This window comes from Thermobia domestica, chromosome 6 (assembly GCF_964235325.1).
Source record: "Thermobia domestica chromosome 6, izTheDome1.hap1.1, whole genome shotgun sequence".
Classification (NCBI taxonomy): Eukaryota; Metazoa; Arthropoda; class Insecta; order Zygentoma; family Lepismatidae; genus Thermobia; species Thermobia domestica.
The window spans coordinates 103225920-103232456 of record NC_137459.1 but is presented as its reverse complement, the minus strand read 5'-3'; positions in this window follow the sequence as shown (position 1 = coordinate 103232456).

The window sequence follows — 6537 nt, the reverse complement described above, 5'->3', positions numbered from 1 at the left end:
CCGAATACTTAAAAGTCTATGGTTATGTTTTATACGTAAATCCAAATAGTGCAACGTATGTTCCATCCAAAATAAAACAAGAGGAGGAAAGTAAGGATGAAATAGACTAATAAACATGTATAGTGATCAATTATTACAAGTGTTACTAAAGGACTGTATTACAGGTGCAAATGTGACTGGAATTTATCCCATTGATCGTTTACCTATACTTGTTCAACACCCTGTAGGACTGATTATTAATTTGGACAAGTGTGATTTACCTGGTAGCCATTGGGTAGCGATCTATATCAATAATAATAAACATGGGTACTATTTTGATTCTCTGGCACAGGGTGTGCCTAAACTAATTCAACAGTTCCTACAAAGGAATTGTAAACTCTATTTTGTAAATACTGTACAAGTTCAAGATAATCATTCTATCATGTGTGGATATTTTGTATTATATTTTCTGTATTATATGATACGTGGTGTTTCATTTGACAAATGTATTGCAATGTTTAATCATAAAATATTAAAAAAAATAATGATAAGCTTGTCAAGAAACATGTGGAAAACATAATGAAAAAGAAAAGAAGTAGTTGTTTGTAGATTTTTAGAAATAAATAAATACCAATTTTTTTAAACTTTTATATTTTTATTTCTCCATAAAATATATCTTCCTTACAATAATTTTAAGATTACAATGAAAACATTAAACTTGCTATGCCCTTAGTAAGGGTTGTGGATCGCTCATTTTTCCACCAATAATTCAATTGTTGTGCATTTCGATATGCACATGCCGATTTTGATTCTAGTTGCTTATGAAATGAACAAATTTCATCACAAACGGTACCTTGTAATTCTGTTAATGGTGGACAACCTTTTCTTTTCAGATCCACAACGTTTGCTAACGCAAAGATTTTCTTTATCCAAATGGATTTTTCCCCACCTTTACAAATGAAAGTTGCATCTGGTGCACAAAAATCATACATAATATTCCGAATATGTGATACGAGATAGCCAGTCTTACTAGACCATGACAAGCCATGCAAGTGGTTTGTAAGCCAATCGATTTGTTTTTGGCAACCTATTGGTAAATCGTTAAATTCACATGGTACTTTTACTAAACAATGAAAATATAAAGTATCATCACACGCAGTAAGACAAAATTCACGTATCACAAATTCATTCGGGGAAATCTTAAATCCCTGTATGTCTACAATATACATTTTATGGCAAACTGAAATTTCACACGAACGTTCCATGACAACTGGAATAAGTTGCCCAATAAATTCAGTATTTTTTAAACATTCACCAGTTTTTAACATAAAGTTTGTGATTGAAATTTCACGATGCCGTTCATGAAAAATTTCAAAGAGTTCTACTAAAGTCTTATCATTCAACAAGTGCTTTTCAAGAAAAGTTCCAGGATTATGCTGCATACCACTTATTCCATTTAAGCGTAAGTATACAGTTATCGTTTCTAACACACAATTTTCACTAATGTTTTGTCCACAATTCTCACTATCACAATACATGATTACTAATAAAAGGAAATCAAACAATACACAATTTAACATATGTCCACATATTTCCCATAATCTTTTTCCAGTAAAATTTTTAATAGAATGGGTCTGTATTCAAAGTCACACACAAGATCTCGGAAACGTTCAATGAAATTCCATATCATCGCAAAAGGCTGTCCATGCTTTTTTCTGTAAATTGATAATAATTCTTCACGAACTTCAAATTTCGTTACAGCATCTATAGCTTTCCGTTCAAGAGATTCCGTATCCAACACCAAACAATCGTGTGTCCATTGACTGCCGTCTCCGAACCCGCAAGCAAAACAAATACATATATCGTCTGGTTTCCAGTATATTATACAGTCTTTTATACAATCCAATGATGTACGTTCCACAGTACACTCACATGGCAAATTCAAAAATTCTTCCAACTCCCAATTCTCCACCGGGGAATTACTCACTGTTGGTAAAGGTGTAGGGGGATATTCTTCTATTTCGTTTTCAACATCAAGTAACGGAAAAACTTCTGTTTCCAGTGGCGGAAGTTGCGGGTTCACCACCAGTTGGGATGAAAATTCTGTTCCCGGTAATACATCCAAGTTGGCCGGGGTAACTTCTGTTTCCAATGGCGGAAAGTGTGGGCTCACCAGCGGTTGGGGTGAAAATTCTGCTTCCGGTAATACATCCAAGTTGGCCGGGGTACCTTCTGTTTCCAATGGCGCAAAGTGCGGAATCACCAGCGGTTGGGATAAAACCTCTATCCCCGGCAAAGATGATGATTTTGCGAGATCACTTTCACCTCTTGTACTACGATCCACCGGTTTCATTGAATCCATGCTTTAAAACCAATCTATAACTCCTTTTCACTAAAAAACACTGGGTATTTAATATGCTTCGTCCATCACGTGATATCCCATTCCAACGATCCAAATTTCTAGAATATTCTCCAGCAGCTGCCGCGTTACATGTGCTGCATATTAATGAATCCAACAATATATTACCTTGTTCTACGTGTGTGATCTGCATATTTTATTTCCGAACGGTCTTTTCTGTATTCTGCTTATCCAATTAACATTTCTTTTAACCGGAAACATTTATTATGCGTCATGTTACCTCCGGCCGCACCTGCATACATTATGTGTCATTAATATGCGGGAAAAAAGGGTGTATCCATTTTTTAAAACGTGCATTAGGAACTGCTAAAATGTCAGAAATATCGACACTCATGAATATTTATGAATGTCGAAAACTGTCCCCGAATCTACTATTATCAACTGATATTGAAACAATGGTTCTGAAATGCCGAGTTAGTGAAAAATACAAAGTATCAAATTGTAAAGAACCACTGAAATCGCATGAAATTCCGAGTTTATCTTTTGAAAAGGTAGGTCTAGATATTTTAGAATATGGTGGTAAATCATTTCTTGTGTTAATGGATTACTATTTTAATGGTTGGAACTGTTACCGTTAAATTCAAAATCCGCAGGTGAAGTGATAGAAAAACTCAAAACAATTTTTATGGCGCATGGAATTCCAGCTATTATTGTATGTGATAATGTTCCTTTTGGGTCAAGAGAATGTAAACAATTTGCTAAAGAGTGGGGTTTTCAGATTGTTAACAGTAGTCCTAGATATCCGAAATCAAATGGTCTTGCGGAAAAAGTGGTAGTCATAGCAAAAAGAATTCTTAAAAAGTGTAACGAGGAAGGAAAAGAGTATTATTTAGCTTTACTTAAGTATAGGAATCCTCTTATGTTAGGCAGTGAGCTTTCACCGGCCCAAATTCTAATGAGCCGCACACTTAAAACATGTTTGCCTATCACAAGGTATTATTAAAGCCGAAAGTACAAGAGAAAGTAGGTACATTGTTAAGAGAAAACAAAACAAAGACAAAAGGTATTATGATAGACAATCAAAACAATCGGTAGAATTAAAGCCTGGGGAAAATTGTTTGAAACAAACACGTCAAACTTGGACTCCAGGTCAAATTGTAAGTGTAGATGCAAATCCTATATCTTTCGTTGTTAAAGATATTAATTACAGAGTTCTCAGAAGAAACAGAATTCATCTAAGAAAATGATACAATGAACCTAAATTTATAAGGGTACATGATGATGATAATTGTAAAACAGAAAATGATGATTACACATGATGATTCACGAAGTAATGTTAACAGTGAAGTAGTATCTGATAGAAGGATTATAGGTAATAATGTAAATGAAACGGACACAGGAATTCATAGATCTAAAAGACGAACAAGAAAACCAGTATAGTTGAATGATTTTGTTGAAGTTTCAAAAGGGGAAGATGTAACGGTAGGTCTGGCAACATTACCTTTCATAAGATGTAGAGTAGTCTGTGTGTGTAATCAGCTTGTAGCACATTAGTCAGTCACTGGTAGTCAAGCTTTGTAATAAATATATCTTAACACAGTTAACGTGTTAATTATTATTCAGAGAGGCCTAAAGTATAATAAGAAAGACTAAAGGCTACGACACAGGGACTGCTGGCTCGCAGCGAGTCCGTACAGGTGTAGCGGGTCAGCAAACCATTGCTGGCAATCAGTCAAGCCACACGAGCAGAGTTTCCCGCGCCCGCAGATATGGAAAGCGAAGAACTGGATGTAGAACTATTCATTAACGAAATACAAAACTATCCCGAGATATTGTATTTAAAGTATGAAAAATATCGAGACAGAAATAAAAAGCAAGAGGCATTGAACAAGATGTGTGAGACCGTAGGCCTATGTGAGAAATTTAATGAGGGAAGAAAGAAGAAAAAAACAACATTGATATGTATTATTATTACTTTTTAATATGAGAATCTAATATTCATGATGTGTTACTAGTGACATAGTAACACTTTAAAACTAGAGTAAAATATCGTTAAGTCTTAATTGTTATGTTTTTCGATTGTTTGTTTTCATTTGCTTTGCTTTGTTTTTGTTTATCAATCTCTTGTGTGGTTCTCCCTGCTGTGGTGACCTTCCCTTCCCTTTCCTTTTTTCTCCCGTTTTCATTTACTTATGAAATAAAGGATACGAAAATAAAATAAAATAAACATTCCAATGAAGATACCTCGCCGGTTTTGAATGCTCAAGGCACCGGCTGAGAGTTACGCGGCTGAGCGAGTATAATAATAATAATAATAATAATAATAATAATAATAATAATAATAATAATAATAATAATAATAATAATAATAATAAACCATGCAGCATTTACATTTGATTCTCGTTTAGCATCCCTTTTCAGCAGCCATTCTATGAACCTTTATTGTGATATTAATAAAAAAAATGCAACAAATAGGTTTGGAGAACGACACTCTGTTGTTAATATAGTTCTTTGATGAAATTTCTTATATCACACATGCCGGAGAGAATGGACCATTTGTAACACAGCATTATACTTTAGATCGAGGTCACGTATTATATAGCGTCTGTGCTGAAAAGGGACGCTGTGCTGAAAAGGACAACCATCAACATAATAGCAGGACACAAAAGAAACAAAAACATCGTTTTTCGGCTGAGAATTTGTCGTCCATTGTTAACATAATAAATTTTAAAATTATTAGATTTAACACGAAAATTAGTTAAACGTGAGGGAACTCATGAGGTTTAACTTTTTTAGGGGCAGAAGAGGAGACTGACATTTTGAGTGGGGCATACCTACCATTTTATTTATTATGCTTCCTATGTATTTATTATGCTATATATAAAGTAGTTTGCGTTTCTAACCATCAGCACAAAGGGTATGAGAGATATGAGAAAAAGTGGTTAGTGTAAGTGACCACTGCCCTTCAAAGAGATCAAACAAAGCGTGCTGGATGCGAAAGAAAAATATTGGTTCTCGTATAATTGATAATATTGTGCAGATTGTCGTTATCTTAGAGATAGCAACTGAATGTTTCTTGACATAAAGAACAACTTAAAATGTTGCTATGAAACTCTTCCTATGTATTTGGTCTAGGAATTAATTCGTGCGGTTGGTACGCACACATTGAAGCTGTAGTACAAACACAAAATACATAAATACCTTAAGAAAAATATTGTCCATCGCTAGCCACCACTTTCGCCCATCTGTCAGGCAATGTACGGATTCCGTGGCGAAAGAAGTCCTCATCCTTGGAAGCGATCCAGTCAGAGACCCGTGTTTCGATATCTTCTGAAGAAGTAAACCGCTGTCCAATCAAATCGTTGTTCATGCAATCGAACAAGTAGTATTCCGAAGGAGCAACGTCTGGTGAATACGGCGGGTGGGGTAAAACTTCCCATCCGACATTTTCTAAATAGGTTTTGACCGGTTTTGCGACATGTGGGGTTATCATGTTGAACAATAAGTTTATCATGTCTGTTCTCCCATTCTGGTCGTGTTCTGGCCAGAGCTTGCTTCAAACGCATTAATTGTCGTCGATAACGTTCTCCATTCATAGTTTCACCCGGTTGCAGCAGCTCATAGTACACCACACCTTTCATATCCCACCATATGCACAGCATAACCTTTGCACAGTGAATATCTCGTTTTGGTTGTGATGGACCTGGTTCACCTGGTTTCACCCAGGCCTTTTTTCGTTTAGGGTTCTCGTAATGGATCCACTTCTCATCACCCGTAATAATTCGATGCAGAAACCCCTTTCTGCTCTGTCGTTGAAGCAGCAATTCGCAAATGGTTTTTCGTCTTTCAACGTCTCTGTCTTTCTATTCATGTGGAACCCAATGTGACATCTTTTGAATCATTCCCATGGCTTTCAAGCGTTTGAAGACTGTTGTTTGATCAACGCCTAATGCTGCTGCAAGTTGTTCCTGTGTTTGACACGAATCCTGCTCGAGCAATGCTGTCAATTCTTCGTCTTGAATTTTTTTTGGCTGTCCAGCTCGCTCTTGGTCTGCCAAGCCGAAATCACCACTTCTAAACCGTGCAAACCACTTCTGACACGTTCGCTCAGCTACAGCATGGTCACCATACACTTCCACCAAAATACGATGACTTTCAGTCGCACTTTTCTGCATGTTAAAGTAATGCAGCAGGACACC